At 44.4% G+C, this 22542-nt stretch overlaps 1 protein-coding gene across 2 annotated transcripts in view; it reads left to right on the forward strand.

The window, feature by feature from the left end:
- Positions 1–22542, forward strand: part of CAMK1D (calcium/calmodulin dependent protein kinase ID) — a 436223-nt gene that overhangs the window by 63990 nt on the left and 349691 nt on the right. The gene's annotated exons all lie outside the window — the stretch shown is intronic.

Below are 22542 nucleotides of genomic sequence, written 5' to 3' on the forward strand. Positions count from 1 at the left end.
GGGAAGGAAAGATCATTTTTATGGTACAGAACAGCCACAGAAAGGGGGATTTCTGTCCCTTCCCTGTACTTCCGGGTACTTGAGAGTTTCCTCATTTCCTGTCTATGCAGCTCATCCAATATTATTAGGGACCACTTAATTGTATCAAAAAGAAACCCCCTGAATTTCTACCTGTGACAAATTCTGTTACCGCTGGCCGCTGAGTGAGACAGTCTGAATTACCCAGGGACACGTCACCTCTGTTTGAAAGTGTCAGTTACGGAAATTTAGTTTTTCTCTTGCCAACCAGACGGAAGGCAGCTTGAAATGATAGCTGGACTGTCCCAGATTTGGATCTAAGGGACATTTCCCTTCATGTTTGTTCAGACAGCCATGAATGTTCTATCCTGACTGATTTGGTTGTTTTAGGGGTTGGTTTCTGTGGATCCAAAATCAAGGAAAAGACTCTGAGTGGTGTGTATTTGCATTTAGAGGGGCTTTTGCTGTTCTTTATACGTCTGTTATGACATTTGTGTCTAGTCAGGACTTCCTGTTCAAAGTCTTGTTCTGCCTTGGTAATGTCCCCCAGCCCCAAAAAGTTGATACCCTCTAAGGCTAAATGTCTTGCCCGATTTGCTTCTTCATCCCCTCGCTTCTGTACGTGCCGCAGCGAGTACTTCTGTACCCCCTTGTCGCCCTGGGGGACATCTCAAGGTCACTGCCCCCTGCCCCAGGGCCATTTTCATTTCATGTATATGCTGCTAAGTCCTGTGTCCTGGTTTCCTGCCCTAGTCTCCTCCCCCAGACCTTGCCCGCCTATCCAGTGGCTCCCCGGATGTCCCTACGTGACTCAGCCCAGCATGTGTCAAGTACACTCTCCCTCCATTCCCCCTGCTCTCCCCATGGGCTCCTCTATCTCCCATTTCTCAGTGACCCACATCCTCCTTCACCTGCCCTCGCCTGGTACCCAGTTAGGATTTGGGTTCCTTCCTCTTGCTTTCATCTCTCCTCCCAGCCCCGGTTTCCAGTCACTGGCCCTCATCAGTTTCAGTCTCTTGACTGTCTCAGTGTCGGTCTCAGTGACCCCACCACCAGCCCCCTCCCCAACATAGGCAGGAAAGGCAGGAAGCCCCCATCATCTCTTCCCTGAATTTCTCCAATAACGTCTTTACTGTTTGCTCTCTCATTCTTCAGTTTTGGCACCTCTCCAGCTTATTGTCCCCAGGGGGTCCTGGAATGACTTTCCTGGAGCACAGATTGGATATTGTTCCTGCTCTGCTCCAGCCCTGTCAGAGACATCCCGTTGTCCACAGAGTCACAGAGGTGGAGAGACTGCATGTCTGGGGTGTCTGTCTTCCCAGGGCAGATATGTCTCTCTTAAGGTCCCCAGTTCAGATGATAAACCCTATGGTCTCCCACCTTATAAGGACTTCCGAGAGGTGCCACCCGCCCCCAGTGTCCTCACCGCTATCCTTCTGGTCACATTCTGCATGAGCTGTGCGGAACTCCGAGGGCTCGGCCATGTTGTCTGCCTCCAGCCTTTACCCGCATGGGTCCAGCTGCCTGGAGTCCGCTGCCTCCTCTCCCGGCTGTCCCCTGCACTTCCCGCTCCCCTCAGCTTTGATTTCCTTTCCTGGAAGAAAGGAAATCAATTCCCTGTTTGCTCCTCCTTACTAGACAGGATGCTCCCTCCTATCTGCTCCCCCAGCTCCTGCACTCTGTTGGCTCTGGATGCTGCCTATGGCTTTGTATTTAATTCTGTGTGCTAGAATTAAATTCTAGAAGAAATTCTGTGTGCTAGGTGCTCGTCTCCTTCAGGGCTAAGGACTCTCTGTCGGGCACCGCTCTCTAAGCTGTGCCCAGTGCCTGCCAGCAACAAGAAGTTTGGACCACTGTTTTGAACTGGTGCCTAAAAGGGCAAGATTAAAGTAGGATTCCACACCCACATCCCCCCCCCCCCACACACCCCCGCTGAGAAACTGTCTCAATCATCCTGACTCTTACATGATGAGAGGAATCCTTGAAGCCCCTGCACTGGGAACAGTTTCCATTGTATTGCTGGAAACGCTGGGAATATAGATCAGGAAATTCTCGTCCTGCGGTCAAGTCATTCAGGCTCATGGTGACAGTGTGGGAGAAGAGGCCTTGCCAGGTGTATGTCCCCTCTTCAGCTAACATGTGCTGAGCCTGCAAGGATTTGACGATTTCCTCTGTGGCACACTGTTCGTGTTAAGCTATTATTTTGAGCACTAGGATGATTCCTCTTTAATGAGGCATTCGTGAGCTTTGGAAAAGTTGGACCAGCGATGGAGGCAACCCCCTGACCCTAGGAAGGCAGCTCCCACTGCTTGTGGGACTGCAGAGGGTTCTCAAGATGACTGGGAACCCCTCGTGTTTCAGATGGGGTCCCTGCAGGAAAGGAACTCACTCCAGGCGGTTCCAGTGAAGAGAATTTACTAGAGGGGCTAATGACAGAAGTCCAGGCTGGGTGAAGGAAGTCAGCGAAAGCTGTTTGAACTTGTGCCACCCCTGGGCACAGGGACAAGGGAGGGGGGAGCCCAGTGAGCCATGGAGAATGGTGCCAGAATGAATGGCTTGGGGATACAGCCATTGCTAGAGCCCTTGTCCAAAGCATGGAGGGAATGGCAGAGGATGTACACTGATCTCTCGCCTCTTGACCTCTCTGCTCTTCTGATGGGTCCCCTATGGGCCAGCCCAAAGCCAGAGGGCCTGGGTGATGTCGTCAGCAGGCAGGCCTCTGGGACACAGAGTAGGACTGGAGGGTGGAAGACAGACCTGGGATAGCAGGGAATAACCAGCCGTGATTCCTTCCAGTGGCGATCCTGGAGGTCGCAGCTGTTCCCTTTCATTTGGTTTCACCCAATTTACTCCCTGGGAAATGCAATAGGGCATATTCTTCTACCTTTACGGAGCTTACCCTTCCTTGGCAGGAAAGTGCTAGATCGGGCCTGACCTCCTACAGGGACATACCTACAAACGATTCATGCCTCATAGTTCCTTCTTACCAGGTTTCTTCCCCACCTTCAAAATCCTGCCTCTTGTCATTCCTCAAGGTGTCTAGACCATGGCATCATCTCCCTCTCCCTGTCCTGGCAGATCTAGTGGCTTTCCAGTGGCTTCCTTCCTTTGTTTTTGTGCCTCCTAAGTTGGGTCTCTCCATGGGAGCCAGTGCAATCCTGGGATTTGGCAGGGGGATCCGGCGCCCTGTGCCATGTCGCCTTCCCACCACAGGCGGGATACACCCCAGTTCCTTTGGCTGGGCTGAGAGACCAGAAGTGGAGGGCTCTGTGTGCCTCTCACTGCCCAGCATTTTTGCCCCCCACCACTGCCCCTTCAGCCACACTGCTGACCCTGAGCACCCCAGCTCACCAGGCCTCTCCCACCTCGCCCTGTGCCCATGCTTTCTCTTTGCTGCCTCTGCCTCCCCACCTTCTTTCTCTGGGGGGCTGGCTTCTCCTCATACTTTACCTCACAGTTTACAGGGCACCCCCATGGCCTTCTTTCCCAACCTCTGAAGGTTACACTGGCCCTTCCCTGCCCCCTCGTCTCTCCTGTAACACCTGGAATCCTGCGCGCCCATCTCAGGGTGCCTGCACTCAGCCTGGGGCTGGCACACGTTGACCAGTTCAGATCTGAGGAAAGTGCCCCTGAGAGACTAGGGCAGAGCACGCCACCAGGCTCCTCCTGTTTTGCTTCTGCAGAATGCCTGGGCTGTGGGTGTATGACTGTTCCCATTAAGTTAATTTACTGGTTTAGTATCCGGTGGGCCACAGGACTGAGGGAAGGCAGTTAGAAGAACAGACCCCAGTGTGGGTGTCTCTTAGGTGGTGGTGGATCAGTCCCTCCCTTTGTTTTGTCTCCTTTATTCTGCCCTGCTCGCTTTCCCCTCCTGTTTCTCCCAGCCTCTGACTTTCTGGCCTTAGGTCCATTGCTCTATGTAATGAAGACACACACATGCCCCTTTGCTGTCTCTCGCTGCTCTCTCTTGGACAGGAGTCAGCAGCCAGGATCATCGTGGAAAACCTTGATCACTTCAGATCCAGCTCCTTGGGGAATTTGGGAGTGCCTGGATTGGATAAGCTGGTAGGGACCTTTGTACCTGCCACAAAAGAGACATTGCTCAGCAAAGCAACATGATAAGCGAGCCCCTGGTGGGGAGCACATCTATGAGAGGAGAGTCTTGGAGCACTTCCCCGTGATGGAGGACAGCGAACGCCAGGCTTGCCGCAGGGCAGTGCCCGGCCGCTCTGAGCTCTTGCTCCTTCCAAGGATGAAAAAGGGATCAACGCCCTTCAGCTTTCACTAAATCAAATTAGCCACTACCCCAGGTCATTTGAATTAATTACACGACCTTCCCCATGTCCTCCTTCTGGATCACATGCTGTAGTCTTGAGAATGAAGCCCTATGTTGTTGATTTTGCAAGTGAAGAAAACTGAGACCAGACAGACACCTGCCCGGATTCCGGAGACCACACACTTCCTTAGGGCCAGTGCTGGAGCTGGAATCTTTGTGTCTCGAGGGTTGGATGTTTCTATTGTTTCTCTCTTGGAGCTTTTATGCAGAGATGTGATAACAAATCAGGAGATTTGCCTCATTTTCTTTTCTTTTCTTTTTTTTTTTTAATGTATGCTTTCTCCACCTTGCTCTTATCGTCTTATTATTGTAGCGGAGAAAGGACGAAGAAAATTAAAACAATAAACCACAGCGTTAAAGGCCGTTTTTGTGGCGACGTTGATCAAACCCGTATCTCACCTACATATGCCACTTGGAGGAGGGAGCTGGTTTTCACAGCAGCACTGTAATCCCTGCTCGGTGAGGGCTGATGTGGAAACCGAGCGCTGCTCTGAGCTCATCCACACCGTGTGCTAGACTGTCCAGTTGTCAGAGGGAACTAGGGCAGAGGTTGGGTCTGGAGGAGTCCGAGGCTCTGATCACTTGGTCATTGAGGGAGAGCAGACAGAAATAGGGAGGAAGAGGTGGAGTGGGTACAGCGCTGGTTCTCAGACACACCCCCCCTCTGCCTCCGCCTCCGCCCATGGGAACTGAGTAATCACACACACGACCAAGGGGTAATAAATGACCCTCTCACTACCCCCAAGGAATGATTTGTTTAAAAGATTCTCCCAGTCTTCCAGAAAAAACACCGTGGCTGTTCAGAGCACCAGCCTGACTGGTGAGAAGGAACCAGGCGGGTGTGGGTGGAATGAGCGTGTCCTCTCTTCCTCCAGGGGCGGGGAGAAGGGGGCAGCTGGCCATACTTTGGCCTCTCACCTTGCCTGCATGACCACGTCTGACTTTTCTTCTTTTTTTGCTGATTCCCTGAAGGGATTAGCTAGCAAAGTTAGAAGTCATGGCTATGATGCATTTTTCTATATGACATTTTTAAGATTTACAACCTTCTTGCTTCTATTGAGGATTTGAAGATCTTCTTTGCAACTTTTTATAGGCCTTTTTTTTCCCCCAAGAATCTTACACAAGGTCCACAGAATTAAAATAAATTCAAATGTTCTGCAGTGATTTAACAACCTCTGAACTATGTTGCTGGAGGACTACGAATAGTGCCCAGATGCCTTCTGTGCGCGGGGGTGGGCGGGGCATGAATGCCGTTATCCTGCCAGGGAGAAACGGACAGACCACACACCAGATACTAGGCCCAGTTTTGTCTCAGCCAAACTCAAAATGACCCTATTTATACTATTTATACTGTTTTCTTAAGGTTGGGCAGGGGCCTGGAGATCCTCACCCCCTACCCCCCAGTCTCCCAACTGAAAACCTTCTCTCATCTCAGGTGCTTTAATGCCTAACTCTTTCCCGGAGATTCCCTGATGGTTCTCATTACTACCAAGTGCCCTTCTACAGGTCATGGGATTACATCACCAACAATTTCTAGTTTTGTTTCTTCCCTCACTTCCCTCTCTAGGGGCATAACATTTTTTTTTTCTTTTTCGGATGGAAAGGTTTGATTATTTATTTATTTTTCACGTCTTTTTATTTAATTTTTTAAAAAATTTTAATCCCAGTGTAATAAAGTGTTATGTTCATGTCCGGTGTACAATATAGTGAATCAACAATTCTGTACATTACTCAGTGTTCATCACGATAGGGGTGCTCTTAATTCTCTCCACCTGAATCACCCATCCCCCCCCACCTCCCTCTGGTGACCGTCTCTTTGTTTTCTATAGTTAAGAGTGTTTTGGGTTTCTTTCTTTTTTCCCTTTGTCCATTTGTTTTGTTTCTTAAATTCCACATATGAGTGAAATCATATGGTTTTTGTCTTTCTCCTTCTGACTTATTTCACTTGGTGTAATACTCTCTCAGTCCATCCACATCATTGCAAATGGCAAGAGTTCATTCTTTTTGATGGCTGAATAATATTCCATCATGTGTATATACCCCATCTACTTTATCCATTTATTAATTGATGGACACTTGGGCTGCTTTCATATGACGGCTCTCACAAATAATGCTAGTATAACATAGGGGTGTATATATCCTTTTGAATAGATGTTTTTGTAGTCTAAAGGTTTTTTTTTTTTTTTTTTTTTTTAATATTTGCTTTTTCAGACAAAGCAGTCTAGGCTTTCTTATGGTCTTCTCTCCTGACTTTGCTTGGTGATTTAGTCGACAGAGGATGAAACTGATCCTAGAGAATCAGAATCTGATAATTCCAATGCATGGAATTTTGGAATCCTCGTGCAGGTTCCACCTGATTTGAAGCAGACTGGGACCTTCAGTTTCTCCCCCAAATGCCTTACGTATGGATCCCCACACAGCTGGCACTTGGTATATATTTGCCGAATGAAAACTGCAGAGAAGAAGGGAAAAACCAGATCATGGATTCAGAATCTTTGCAGTCATATAGTATGATGGGTAATTTTATGTGTCAATTTGGTTGGGCTGAGGGGTGCCCAGATAGCTGGTAAAACATTATTTCTGAGCGTGCTGGTGAGGGTCTCTGGAAGAAAGTAGCACTTGAATCAGTAGATGAATAAAGCCGACTGTCCTCCCCCATGTGGGTGGGCCTCTTAATCCTGAAGGCCTGAGTGGAACAAAAAGGCAGCAGAAAGGTGAATTTGCTCTCTTCTTTCTTAAGCTGGGACGTCTGTCTTCTCCTGCCCTTGGACCTTGGAGCTCCTGGTTCTCAGGCCTTTGGATTCACACTGAATCTTCCTGTTGGCTTTTCAGGTTCTCCAGCTTGCAGATAGAAGACTGGGGGATCTCTCGGCCTCTATACCCACAGCCCTGGGGTTGTGAAAATACATGTGAAATGTCTACCAGAAGAGCTTGTTAGAGACTCAATGGCCAGAGTTTTTATTGGGGGCTGGTAAGTTAGGCACCCTCTGTCTAGCATGTATCCAAATTCCAGAATCCCAGAAGGAAAGCAGACATTCAGCAAAAACCTTTTTTTTTTTTTCGTGGAAGCCTTTGTAGGCATTAGTACAGTTTTTTTTTTCCTTCAACTCGAACAGAATGAGACGCTTAGAAGGTTATCTGTCATGGGGGCAGTGGTCCTATGAATTTCAACAAAATTTCAGGCCTTTGGGATCTGATCTGAGCTGGGGCCATCCTTCTCAGGGTGCCCTTACTATTCCCAAAGGCCTAGAGTAATACGGAATGAATATTTTTGTATATACCAACAGAGGAAAGCTTTCTTACTTTTCTGTTGCTTTCTTACCTTGAATAACCAGCCCTAAATTTTCTCTCTTCCAAAGACTAAATAAATTAAAACCCCAGTCTGTTAGAGTATTTCTTAAATTGTAGTTGGCTGTAGCATGATGATACAGAGTATATGGGATTTGGAATCAGACACACCAACTTGACTTGTGACTTGTGACTAGTTGCTTGGCCTTTCTGAATCTCTTCTGCAAAAGATTTGTAGCTTTGCAGTGATGTGTGAGAAGGGTCGAGCCCAGATCATGGATGCCCAGTAGATGGCCACTCTTGTCATTAGCAGGGGCCAGGAGCTGGCCGGGGTCCACTGAAAATTATTAAGTAGGCTGGGTGCTGGCTTATTTATTCCAGGCTGTTCCTCTCATCAGTTGTGAGCCTTCAATACTGGCCCTAAATTAGCTGTGGTTTTAGGAATAATAGCATCTAACAGGTGATTGCCTGAGGATTGCAAAAATTCAGCAAATCCTAAATTAGCAAATCTTCATTCATAATGAAAGAGTTAAAAAAAATTCCCTGTGATATTCTCAAACCGATTAAGTAACACTGTCTTAAGGTTCTCCGGAGAAACAGAATCAATAGAAGATGGATGAATGGATGGATAGATACGGAGTTATGATAAAGAATTGGCTCATGTCATTACGGAGACTGAGAGGCTCCATGATTTGCTGTCAGGAAGATGGAGACCCAAGAGAGCCAGTGGTGTAATCCCAGTCTGAGGAGAGGAGAAGGCCAATGTCCCAGTTTATCATGGGGGGAGAGAGTGAATTCTCCCTTTCTCTGCCTTTTTGTTCTACTTGGGCATAAACCACATGGATTGCATAAACAGATAGGCACAGTGAACCACTCTCATCAATTAAAGAGTTAAAGTGGTGGGAATGCTTTATAAGTTGAATTTCTCAGATCCCAGCCAAGGGCCACCTTTGTAAGTGGCCTTTGCAAGGATAGGAGTTGGGCTTTGCTGTGTGACCGCTTTCCTGCACAGCCCATTCTGTGTCCGAGCTGTTCCGGGGGCTGAGGGCCTTAGCCCTTCACTCTGAGCAATGGTCGTTGTCCTCTTCATTTTGGACCACTGCTCACAGATCTGCCTCAGAAAAGAATCTTCACTCTGAACTACTCTTGGTGTCTTTTGTCTACTTCTGGTACTCTCCTTCACACTGGGTAAATGACCTGTTCATCCTCTGTCCTGATGAAACTTTGTATGGCCATTGTGCTCTCTGACTTGAAAGGATGAAAAAGGTATAGTTCGTTCTTCAGGACATTAATTCAGTTCCTTTCCTAAATGTCATACTCAGCTTCTAAGAATAACCTGTTTTCTTTAAAGTTTTTTTAAAATTTAAATTCAATTTAGTAAATGTATAGTGTATTATTAGTTTCAGGGTAGAATTTAGTGATTCATCAGTTGCATAAAACACCCAGCACTTAGTACACCCTATGCCCTCCTTAATGCCCAGCACCCAGTTACCCCATCCCCACACCCACCTCCCCTCCAGCAACCATCAGTTTGTTCCCTAGAGTTAAGAGTCTCTTATGGTTTGCCTTTATCTCTGATTTCATCTAATTTTTATATTTCCTTCCCTTCCTCTAGGTTTATCTGTTTTGTTTCTTAAATTCCATATATGAGTGAGATCATATGGTATTTTTCTTTCTTGGAGTTATTTTGCTTAACGTAATGCCCGCTAGTTCCATCCATGTCGTTGGAAATGGCGATTTCACTCTTTCTGATGGCTGAGTAATATTCCATTGTGTATATATACCACATTTTCCATTCTACTGTTGATGGACATCTGGGCTCTTTCCATAGTTTGGCTATTGTAGACATTGCCACTATAAACACTGGGATGCAGGTATCCCTTCAAATCATTATGTTTGTATCCTTTGGATAAATATCTAGTAGGGCAATTGCTGGGTCACAGGGTAATTCTATTTCTAACTTTTTGAGGAAACTCCATACTGTTTTCCAGAGTGAAAACCCTGTTTTCTAAGCACAGGTTATTCTATGAGAGGTCTCTGGGCAGGTCTTTTCCTTGTGGGCATATTCCTGTCTGCCGTGATCCCTTTTCTCTTCATTTCACTCATCGTGAATTTAAACATTTTAATGAAATTTGCCTACAACTGCTGACCTCTCACCCAGGGGTAGTGGGTCTCCATTTTTGATGTTAAGCCAGGGATGATTAACCCTGAAATTTAAAATTCTCACTGTTCCTTCTGAAGTTTGAGACACTGGTAGAGATGTGTTAGATTTGTTCTCCATAACATAGTGGAAGCCTACCTCTTTCCTTCCTGTGTGGCTCCATTCTACCAGGTAGTGAATGGTTAATAGTTTTGACTTTGGGGACGCCTGGGTGGCTCAGTTGGTTGGACGACTGCCTTTGGCTCAGGTCATGATCCCAGAGTCCCGGGATCGAGTCCCGCATCGGGCTCCCGGCTCCATGGGGAGTCTGCTTCTTCCTCTGACCTTTTCCTCGCTCATGCTCTCTCTCCCTGTCTCTCTCTCAAATAAATAAATAAAATCTTTAAAAAAAAAAAAGTTTTGACTTTGGTTTGACAGCAACAAGTAAAGAAACGTGTCTTTGGACACCAAATACAAACCAAACACCTTTTTTTGTTTTTGTTTTTTTAAAGAAAGACACAATATTTCTATTTGATTTTGGCTTTCCACAGTATTTTTCTAAGACTTCAACCTTCTGCTGCAGGATTCTTTCCCATCTTCTGCTCCCATAGTCTGGGCAGGACAGATGTTAAGCACTCTTGTCCGTGTCTACCAGGGGCTATTATCCCAGTGCCAATGCCTGGCTGTCTGAGGACTATTGTCCTATTACCACAGGGTAAAATTATTTTTCTTTACTGCAACTCATTTTTGAAATTATTACGACAGGTGCTTTCTGTGGGTAAAAACACTGCGTGTGTCCCAGAGACCAGAATGGTTGTCTGTTGTGGTTTAATATTTATTGAAAATGTTCGCCTATGGTGCATTTATTGACTGGAGACCAAAGAGTGAGAGCCCTGTGCTTTCAAAATTATTCTGTGAATGTACGTCCCTTTATGTTTGCAGGAAGCTTTATCGCCATTTAGTTGAGCTACAGAGATTGGATTGATAGGACAGAAACGTTCTGTGCTTTTTTATTTGCCTGCATTTTAGGGCTTCGTTGTGATAATGACTGTGGATATGGGCTCTTCTTTTTCTTCCTCCCTGCTTCCGCTAGCATGGTTAGCGTGATCATCTGCTCGGTGAGCAGGCTGCCCTGCTGCCCTCCTAAGTGGTTTGCACTTGAATCTGACAGGCTCAGAGCCCTGAGATAGGGGCGAGGACTTACGTTGTTTCTTCTGTTGTGTCTTTGTCACCAAGAGGCAGACGAGATTTTATCTTTTTCAGAAACATGGGGAAGAGTGTGGTGGCCTGATTTGCACTGCAGTCTAGGAGAAACCTGTGGAAAAGAAAAATAATTTTACTCTGTTACACTTGACAATAGTCCTGTTTAAATCTGGAGACAGGTGGGGCTGGGGCTGCTCTGGGGTTCAATCTCTTGAAGCTCCTTAGAAGACTTGCCTTTGTGTCACCTGGCATTTATGAACTATTATATCTGTTGCTTGACCTTTTTTTTTCCTCCTGTCATTCTTGGTCCTTTGGGGTACATTCATATATACGTTTTGTTGTTGTTGTTTGTTTAATTTGTGTGACAAGAGCTGAACTCTTTTTTGCCCCCCAGTCTAAACTTTATACATTCTACTCAAAGATGGGAATGAAGACCTCCCTATTGCCTGAGAAGTGCTTGTAAAGCATCCATCTCAGCAAAGTCTCCGGAACACGGAATGGAGTGGAAATTGTGTAAAATGAATTTTCTTGTATATACAGGTGAAAAAAAATGCAAGTTCATGATTTATTTTTAAATTTATGAAAGAGGATCTCTCTGATGGCATAAAAATGCAGCAGGTAGTAATTCTTCAGGTCTTCCAAGGAATTAGAATGGACCCAAACTCCATAAAATTTAAACCAAAGGCTCAAAGAGTTATTACAGGAGTCTTAACTAGTAGTTAGCTTTCCTTAAAACTTTGGTTCCTAAGGCATCTGACTGGCTCAGTTAGAAGAGCATCTGACTCTTGATCTTGGAGTTGTGAGTTCGAGCCCCATGTTGAGTGTAGAGATTACTTAAAAAAACAAATCAAGAAACAAAAAACTAACTTTGGTCCCCCTGAAATACTATACAAAAATGGAACTTCTTTCTGCTAATAGTTTGATTCAAATGGACCTGCAAAGCCCTTCCAGTTTTAGTCACCCTTGTAGCAGCCACACCAGACCTTGAATATTCACCTTTGGGGTTTTCATATGTGTAAAGTCTAATCATTCTGCTCTTTTCGTTCATTCATTCGCTCACTCACTCATTCATTCATTCATTCATTTTAAAGATTTTATTTTTAAGTAATCTCTACACCCAGCGTGGGGCTTGAACTCACAACCCCAAGATCAAACGTTGCATGCTCCACTGACAGAGCCAGCCAGATGTCCCCATTCTGTTCTTTTAGATCGCGGGTGGTTATATGTGGAGTCCTTTTCTCTTCCTTTGTTTTCTTTTATAACAAGGGAAAGATCAAAAAGGAATGTTCAGCCATTGTGGAGCATTTTGGGGAGAACGAACAACGGCTTCCTCCACTTTATTGGCTAGGGGAAGCACCTTAGAAGGGAGTAGACTTGGAAGTGCCCACAGTTCTGTGGAGAGTGGAGGGGGTGATGGTGGATTCCAGGCAAAGGTCTGAAGAAGGCTGGATATGTCTTTGCCTCTTTTTCACCATCCCTTTTCCTCTCTGTTCTTCACTCTTTCCTCTTCTCCTCCCTATTTCTCTCTTCTCTAATACTCCCCTTCAATTTTGAGCCAGTTTCTTTTACTCCCTTTATATATTAGCCGTTGAGGAAACAGGGACACCCCTTTCAAAGAGATCTATTTTGTTAAGGACTGGACAGCAGAGCCAAAGGCATTAACCCTCAAGAGTGAAACTTTGGCTTCAGTTGGAAGGACATTTATGAGCAGAAAGTCTTCTTAGGAATTGTCTGTTTAGAAGATCTGTTCATTGTTTGTGGGACAGAGATGATGTCCTCTCTGTGCCAGGTGCTGCTGTCAAACACACAGGTGGGTGAATGACGTTGCTTGCATTTTGAGGCCCCTGCAATGGCAGGGGAGGGGATAGACAGCCATAAGAATTAGTAGTTACAATAGGGAAGCACAAACCACGTGTTGTGTTCACATAGTCGGGCGTGAGAACAACTATAGCAATGTCCATTCCCCTGGAATAGGAGACTTGGAGGAGAAAAAGACACAGAACAAAGCAACGTGAGAGTTCTGGAATGAAACCACCCTGGGGGGTTGAACTCTTCATGATTCAAGTTGAGTTAGACCTAGCTCTGGTTCCGCCATTTTTGTTTTGGCTTCCTGTGGCTTCCGTCCTTCAGCTTCCTTCCTTTTGTTACTCTGCTGACTTCAGTGTCAGCCTCGCCGTCCCCAGTGTGAGATGCAGAGCTCCAGAAATATGGCCTGGAAGAGGGGAGACATGATTGGACCGCAGAGCAGACAGACTTTTCCTTTAGATATTTCAGGTAGCATCGCCTTAAAACGTTAACCCACAGTTTTAGACAGGAGACTGTCCCAAGATCTTTTCTTTTCCTGGCTTGCCTTTAGCCATTTATGATCACCGCATCTGCCTTGGCTGCAGTAGTCACAACAAGAAAAAAGATTCCTAGTCTTTTTAATATAAAAGTCATAAACCATGGCTCGACAATGCAGAAAATTTTATCACTACTTAATTTTTATTGTTAGTATAGCTCTTAATTGCCTTCCTTATCTTCATGCCTGCGTGTTGTTGTCCAGGATGAAGTTAACAATGTTTGGAAAGTCAGTTCAGAGGTGAACTAATGATGTGGTCATAATAGCAGATATAGGCATGTTGTTGGCATTTGGTGAATGTCAAATACTAGTTTTAACGATAATACATTTGGGGGAGGAATGAAAAGTTCCTCTGTGGGAGAGGCTCTTGTCCTTTGTAGATAACAGTGTTCATTTCTGTTGCAGAAATATGGCTTCTTGGCTTCAATTACTAGCTTTATCATTCAGCCTGCTTATATTTGAGGAAGCGAGGCTTTTTTCCAGTAGGGATCTTAGCCACAATATAAACCTTTCTCTTCTTGTAATCAAAGCCCTTTGTGGCAACCTCAATGCCAGTTATGACCAAACCCTATGGAGTTAGACCACTCAGTTGGTGTTGATCTGGTTTTTAGGCTCCCCTTCCCTCCATGCATTCAGATCCTACCTATGCTGTATCTTCATTTGATTTTGACTTTTGTTGAGAATTCCGGTTTCTATGAAAACACAAACCGGAAACACAAGCCACCCTTCATTTATTCCAGTTGCGGTATTCGGACTAACGGAGGGAGGGGCTCTGGAACAGGGTTGAGCACCACCCAAGATGGTGGTTTCCCCAATTCATCCTAAGATACCTTCCCCTTTCTAGGATTGGTTGTTTGAATCTAACTTTCTTGGTCTTTTGTCTTATTTTAGCTTTGGTGGCACAACGTTAAAGAAGGAATTGATTCGTTCAAATTTTTTGTCAGTACTGAAAGATAGTAAAAGTACTGGAAAGTTGACTGCATTCTCCTTTATATCTTGTGTGTGTGTGTGTATGTGGAGTGTGAAGACTTTTCTGCAGGAAGTCACCCAGAACCCTTCAAGGGAATGACTGACAGCTTTCTATCACTTCACGATGAGAGGCTGAATGGGCAGCCTTAGGCCGTTGCTGCCCACTGGGAAGCCTCCACGTAGTTTCTAGAGGAGAAATGGCAGAGCTGCCTGGACTTCTTACCCACTTACCCAGTTTTGTTTGAGGAAGAGTTAAACAACATGTGAATAATTTGAAATTTTTATGAGGAAAACACAGCGAAAGATTTTTCTGAAATCAGACTTTTTTGGCCTATGTGTCAGATTTTATTTTTGGTTTTTTATCTTCTGTAGTATTTTTTTAAAAGGCTTATTTATTTATTTGAGAGTGTGAGTGGAGGTGGTGGAGGAGCAGAGGGAGAAGGACAAGCACACTCTCTGCCAGGCGTGGAGTCCGAAGCGGGGCTCAATCCCATGATCCATGAGATCATGATGAAACCAAGAGTCAGACACCTAACTGACTGAGCCACTCGGGAGCCCCAATTCTCCTGTGGTATTTTAAAGGCAGCAATGAGAAAGAATTATCCCTGGACCATTTCTCCCAGTGAAAAACATTAGGCATGACTATGAGGAAGTGGCACATGGCCTTAAGGAGGATGTATGATAGAGTCATCATCAAATGCTGACTCTGTCCCTCAAGGCTCTGTGGGCTTGGCAAGTTTCTTAAACTCCCTGTGCCCCAGTCACTTCATCTACATGGTGGAGACAATAATCTCTGGGAGGCTGTAGTGATTAACTGAGATCACTCTTGTCAAATGCTTAGAATAGTCCCTGGTATGTAGTAAGCAGTTCATGGTTATTATGTGTGATTATACACTAATTCTGTTAGGTCATGCTATTACATTATGAGGGAATTGAGTTTCTTGGTACACTGATGTGGCCTTAGAAACTTGGAACAAATGTCCACCCAGACTAGTGTTGAATGACTATGTGGCCATTACTTGGTTGTTTGGATCAGAGAAGAAGCCCAACCTAGCAATTTTTTTTTTTTTTTTTTAAATCAAAGCTCAGTTTGCCACACAGATGGGGAGCCTGTGGGGCCCCTCCAAAGCTGAGTAGGCAGAGCCTGAATGGCCCTCTACTTGACTGCAGTCACCTTGAGTAGCTGCTCTGGTGTAGAGGATAAAAAAATTCACAAATGGTCTTTTGTAAAACATTAGAGGAAGGATGCTGGACTATTAACGAGCCCCACCACTAACTAGCCCTGTGTCCTCTGGATCAGGCCAGTTATTCATTCATTCATTCATTCATTCATTCATTCACTCCATTTGTAAAAAATGGTAAGATATTTTCAAGTAAATTAAAGATACTTTATTGCACAATTCCACAATATACAAGACATGGAAACCACCTAAGTGTTTACCAACATGACTGGATCTATAAGATGTGGTTTGTACATTCAATGGAGTGTTATTCCACCATGAGAAAGAAGGAAATCCTGTCATATGTGACCACATGGATGGACTTCTAGGGCATTTGGTTAAGTGAGGTAAGTCAGGCAGAGAAAGACAATATATGATACCACTTACATGTGGAATCTAAAAGAGCCAAAGTTGTAGAAGCAGGGTGTAGAGTGGTGGTTACCAGGCACCAGAATTGGGGAGAGGTTGGTCCAAGAGTACAAACTGACCATAAGAAGTTGAATAAGTTCTGGGGAATCTAACGTACAGCACAGTGATTTGAGTTCACATACTGTATTATAAACTTGGAAGTTCCCGACAGACTAGATCATAAATGTTCTAAGCACAAAAAAGAGGGGCACCTGGTGGCTCAGTGGGTTAAGGCCTCTGCCTTTGGCTCAGGTCATGATCCCAGGGTCTTGGGATCGAGCCCCACATCGGGCTCTCTGCACAGCAGGGGACCTGCTTCCCCCTCTCTCTCTGCCTGCCTCTCTGCCTTCTTGGGATCTCTATCTGTCAAATAAATAAATAAAATAAAATCTTAAAAAAAAAAAAAAAGAAATGGTGACACCAGTGGAAGTGACAGCTGACTCCAGGGTGACACCAGATCAACATGTTGTACATCTGAAATGTTCACAGTGTTGTATGTCAGTTACATCTCAGTTTAAAAAAAGAGATCTTGACATTCCACCCTTAATATAGTATGGCTTTTTGTCCCTTCCGTTCTCTCCCAGAAAGGAAGGAGGAAAGAAAGAAAGAAATTTCCTCACACAACCAAAATAACATAATCATAACTCGCACAATTACTGCTATGTCTTTACTACTTTCTCGTTCAGGTTCAGGCTTCCCCAGGTAGGGTCAGGTCATACACCGCATTTACCTTACCTTAGCACGGTTGCTTTGTGGGGGCAAGGCGGGGCAGTACTGACGAAGTGGTCTCTAAGGCCCAGGTTTTAATGCCTTTAACCAAGTGCTACTCAGATGCTGTTCATTCCTCTCTTGTTCTTGGAGGAAGAGGATACAAAATTTATAGACCTCAACTATGGCTCTAGCATGATGAGCTGGAAACATGGAGATTCCTTGGCTCATGGGATCAGTCAAGACAGGTGGGGAGGGAGTGTCACACTGGGTTGAGGAGACCTAATGTTAGGTGGGTTGTGCACTTGCCAGAAAGAGTTTTAGGCCCAAGAGTGGCTTTCCTTTTTTAGGCTCCATAAATATTCCATGCCATTTATAATCATAAGGAGGACTTGGACTGTCCTTCTGATTTCATTTTGTTTTGTTATCTGAGACTCCGGTATTTCCTTCAGAGAGACTGAATGCTGGGTCTTTCAGGTTGCATGTCTAGGGACAGTCCCTTTGTTCCAGAAACGAAAGAGTGAAAAAGTCCTATAATGACAGCCTCGCGGACCTTGGGTGCTCCAGCCTCAGAGATCACTGGCTTGTTGGCACATTCTCGGCATCATGCAGTGTCCCTGTGAAGCCATTTCCCAGCCTCTTTGCTTTCTGCCCACAGACCTGCCTGGGACTACCTTGTTATGTGTGTGATGTACGAGGGCCCATTAGGAATGTGCTCTTCCCACCTGTGCTCTGAACCGGTTCAGAACTAGGGTTGTGGGGGTCAGACAGGTAGAGACCAAGGTAAGAACTACTTCTGATAAAAGCTAAATTGGAGGCTGTAGTATGTGACGACAAAGAGCTTCTTAATTCTGAACCTCCACATCAAGGGGCACTGCCTGCTGTAGGCCTCCTTCCTAGGCATGGGGGAGAGAAACTTCAGGTGGGCTTCCAGTGGGTGCCCAAGGGACAGAGGGAGAAGGGGCTGAGCGTCCAGCCCTTCCATTCCCCCAGGCAAGCCTAACAAGTCCCCTCTCCTGCTCTGGGGAGGAGGCAGGGCGAGGGGACACAGGCAGGAACAGCCACAGAGAAAGGGACACCGAGAGTGGGAATGAATCCTTCCCCTTTCTGCAGTCCTCCTTTCGGGACCTGGCATTCCCCGGCATTGTGGGGGCCTTGTGGGCTCCTTCCCTGTCTCAGCTTCCTAGACTAGTTTATTGGAGGAGAGAGAGAAATGAGGTAAGTTGTAATAATAGTAGCGTTCAATAAATGTGGTCATTCATGAGATACACAGTCCCTGAAAAGATAAATCTTTTTTAAAAATTGAACTTCAAAATTTCCCCCAAACTCTGAATATTTATTACATGAATAAATATACCAATCACCTGTTTGCCTCTGGGAGGCAGAGACTTAGGACAGGTGTGTGTGTGTATGTGTGTGCACATGTGTTTGTGTGTGTGTGTGTGTGTGTGTGTGTGTGAGGGTGTGTGTGTTGGAGGTAGCAGAGAGGAAGTGGGATGGAGAGCCAAGGCTTTCTGAAATATTTATTACCTAGAGGATTTCTGGGGTTCTCTGAAGGGGTGCCCATGCCCTGACTTTCCTGGAATTCAGCTCTGTTGACTGAGACATTGGGAACTTGATGAAGCACTTGTTTGGGGAGCCCCTTCCTTTAACAGGTGACCAGGCATCCCCTCATGGAGGGAGATGAGCCATTCTGGGTCCCAAGAAGTTGGCGTGATAGAGAAGGAGGAACCCGGGGCTGGTAGAGCAGGTGGATAGGGTAGGTAGTGTTTTCCGACCTCTTACAAAGTAGGGAAACCATGCTTTGCCTTCAGGCATGTTCTGAGAGCAAAGCATAGAGCAGGACAGCAAACTATTCATATTAATGGAGCAGAAGATTGCATTGCATTTTTATGGATGTTAAAAAATTGTGGTAAAATGGGCGCCTTGGTGGCTCAGTTGGTTAAGCGTCCGACTCTTGGTTTTGCCTCAGGTTATGATCTCAGGGTCATGAGATTTAATCCATGTGTGTGTGTTGGGGGGGAGTGTGCTCAGCAGGGTGTCTGCTTGAGATTCTCTCTCCCTCTGCCCCTACCCCTGCTCACTGGCACACATGTACTTTCTCTCCCTAAACAAATAAATAAACAACATCTTTTTAAAAGATTGTGGTAAAATATATGTAACATAAAATTTACTATTTTAAGCACTTTCAAGGAGCACAGCTTGGTGGCATAAAGTCCGTTCACAGTGTGCCTCCACCATCCATCTTCAGGACCTTCTTATCTTCCCTGATGGAAACTCTGTGCACTCACCACTGCTGCTAACCAGCCCCTGATAACCACCGTTCTACTTTCTGTCTGTCAATTAAACTAAATCTAGGGACCTCAACTAAGTGGAATCTATAGAATTTGCCTTTTTGTGGCTGGCTTATTTCACTTGGCATAATGTCCCCAAGGTTCATCCATGTTGTGGCAGGTGCTAGAATTTTCTTCCTTTTAAAGACTGAGTGATAGGAGCACCTGTGTGGCTTAGTGGGTTAAGCCTCTGTCTTTGGCTCAGTTCATGATCTCAGGGTCCTGGGATTGAGCCCCATATCAGGCTCTCTGCTCAGCAGGGAGGCTGCTTCCCCCTTCTCTCTCTGCCTGCCTCTCTGCCTGCTTGTGATCTCTCTCTCTCTGTCAAATAAAAAAAAAATCTAAAGAATAAGACTGAATAATCATCCTCTGTATGTATATGTCCCATTTAAAAATATATATATAGGGCTTCTGGGTGGCTCAGTGGGTTAAGCCTCTGCCTTTGGCTCAGCTCATGATCCCAGGGTCCTGGGATTGAGCCCCATATCAAGCTCTCTGCTCAGAAAGGAGCCTGCTTCCCCCTCTCTCTCTGCCTGCCTCTCTGCCTACTTGTGATCTTTCTCATCAAATAAATAAATAAAATCATTAAAAATAAAGAAATAAAAAATATATATATTTATTATTTGTGTGAGAGAGAGATTCAGCACAAGTAGGGGGAGGGGCAGAGAGAGAGGGAGGAGCAGACCGCCTGCTGATCATGACCAGAGCCAAAGGTCATGACCTGACCTTAACTGACTGAGCCATCCAAGTGCCCCACTGATATGTCCCATTTTGTTTATCCAGTTCATCTGTCAATGGACCCTTGGGTTGCTTCCCCCTTTTGGCTTTTGTGAATAATTATGAACATAGATGTACAAATAGCTGTCTGCATTACATATTTTCAAAGTAAACTTTTTTAAATATAATGTATGCATTACATTTTTGGTGACCATAACATACTTCCAATTCACATTGAACTTGTTATCAAAAACCCCAGAAGTTTTAAGTATAAAAGATTTTGTCCTTGATCCTTGTCCCTTTTGTCCTGAGTTGTTAAATTTGTACAACTGAATTGTATATTTCATCTTGTTAGGTCTTGTTCACCAAATCAGCCTTTCAAGACCTTTTAGAATTCTGAGTCTTTCATCTCATTTAACTTTGGGTCGTTCACAAATATTTACGATCATATCTTCTATATCTCTGTACAAGCCTCCAAGAGCTGTGGATGCTGCTGGAAACCTCCCCCTGGTTGGCATCTTTCTCTGGGTGTTGCTGTGCTGTCATGTACCCATTTATACAACTTTTCTCACCCCTGGTTTCATTCCTCATTTTATTCATAAGGAAATGTATCACCCTCCAACATGCATCTCTGCACATTTTTTATGCTCTAACGGTCTTCATACTTGCTGACAATGGGGCTAAGCCAGACTGGTCACATGTGCTCTTTGAGTTTTCTGGGGTAGGGGACGGCAGCCACTGGAAAGTTGTAGTGGAATGAGGATTGGGGTTCTCTTACATCATGGCCAGCTTATAATGAGAGCAAGTTTCCAAACAAATTCAGCATAAAGACACTTCTTAAAACAATGGGTATGAGCAGTCAGGCAGACCATATGTTCCGTTCTGTCACCTGAAGTCCCAGCTCTGTGTCCCCTTAGGTGCTCTGACCACCACTTTGGATGACTGCTTCCCTTGAAACCGAGTTGCCAGTATTCTAAAAGCAGGATTCTATTTTCCTTGTGATAGATATCAGGCAGCCCAGAAATCTTCCAAACCAATGACTGGGCAATTTTGGGATCCAGTCTAAAGGTACATGTCTGGGGCCTTGTTGGATGGAGTCTTATACCCTCTCTGTTCAAGGGTAGAGACTGTCTAAACAATTTTACTCCATTCTTAATGCCCAGTAGGCTAATTAACCACTGATTTCATCAAGAAAAGAAAAATCATTCCTCACATTCATTTTGCTAGTTAACAGAGGAATTAATATTACTCAAAAACAGATAACAGAAGCAGTTATAGTTGGCTGCTCCTGGACTAAGGACTTCTTGGTTAGGATGCTAGCTGACCAGCTCAGGATGCTGAGATATAATTTACCTACAGTAAAGATAACAAATCTCAGAATTTTTTCATCTGTGTAAGGACCACCTAGATCAAGATGTAGACCATTTCCAGCACCTTGAGAGCTCCCTTGTTCCCTTTTCCTCAGTCAGAATTATGCCCTTCCTTCCTAAAGGTAATTATTGTTCTGACCTTTGTCACCACAAATTAGTTTTGCCGATTTGAATTCCATGTAATGGAATCATACTTAAGTTTTGTGAGATTCATTCATGTTGTATAAATTGTTCATTTTTTCCCCATTGCTCTGTAGTATTCCACTGTATGAAATTTAATTAATTAATTAATTAATTAATTATTAACATATAATATAGTTTCATGGGTACAGGTTTCATCAGTCTACACATACCCTCTCAATGTCTATTACCCAGCCCCCCAACCCTCCTACCCCCTACCCACCCCCACTGGATCCAGCAACCCTCAGTTTGTTTCTTGAGATTAAGAGTCTCTTAGGGTTTGTCTCCCTCTCTGGTTTCATCTTGTTTCATTTTTCCCTCCCTTCCTCTGTGATCTTTTGCCTTGTTTCTCAAATTCCTCATATCAATGAGATCATATAATAATTGTCTTTCTCTGATTGACTTATATCGCTCAGCTTAATACCCTCTAGTTCTATCCACATCGTTGCAAATGGCAAGATTTGGGGGTTTTTTTGGATGGTTGCGTAGTATTCTATTGTGTATATATATACCACATCTTCTTTATCCATTCATCTGTTGATGGACATCTAGGTTCTTTCCATAGTTTGGCTATTGTGGACATTGTTGTTATAAACATGTGGGTGCACATCCTTTGTATGAAATTCAGATACCCATTCTATACTTGGTAGACATTTGATTATTTCCAGTTTGGGGCTTTTGTGAATAAAGCAGCTAAAAACATTCTTGAGCATGTCTTGATGAGTTATTGATTAAAATAACTAACTGTCCCTAGAATTGGTTTATATTCACACATACAGAGAGAACATTGTATTATCCATGATACATGGTTTTGAAATATATTAAACAGATCCTACAAAACTGTATCAAACAAAGGAATAGAGTCGAGTATATTTGTATTTCGTGAAGTATATATTGGAACAAAAGGAGATCAATGCTTTTGTGCTCCTTGACTGTAATAAATATTGGAAGTCAAAGGGTCAGCTTTTTAGAGCTGAGATTCTCATGTGAAAGTATGTTATTTCCTCAGTGCCTTCTGTAGAAGGGGTGGGAAAAGGACCTTTTCATTAATTCTGCAAATAGGCATCATTTTCTAATTTTAGGTTGTCACTATGAAAAAAAAAGTCAAGTCATGAATTACTAAAAAAACTCAGAATATCAACTACTTTCGGGGGTCTCATTGGAATGAATGAGGTTTTTAAATATTCATTTATGTTTTTCTTTCCATGTCATTTTGGATATTGTGATGAAAAAAAAGTACTTGTTGCTGATTTAGAATCCCTGAATATTCTTATAAAAATTTAATTCCACCCATATTAACTAGGCTTTCAA

The sequence above is a fragment of the Mustela erminea genome, chromosome 6, assembly GCF_009829155.1.
Source record: "Mustela erminea isolate mMusErm1 chromosome 6, mMusErm1.Pri, whole genome shotgun sequence".
Classification (NCBI taxonomy): domain Eukaryota; kingdom Metazoa; phylum Chordata; class Mammalia; order Carnivora; family Mustelidae; genus Mustela; species Mustela erminea.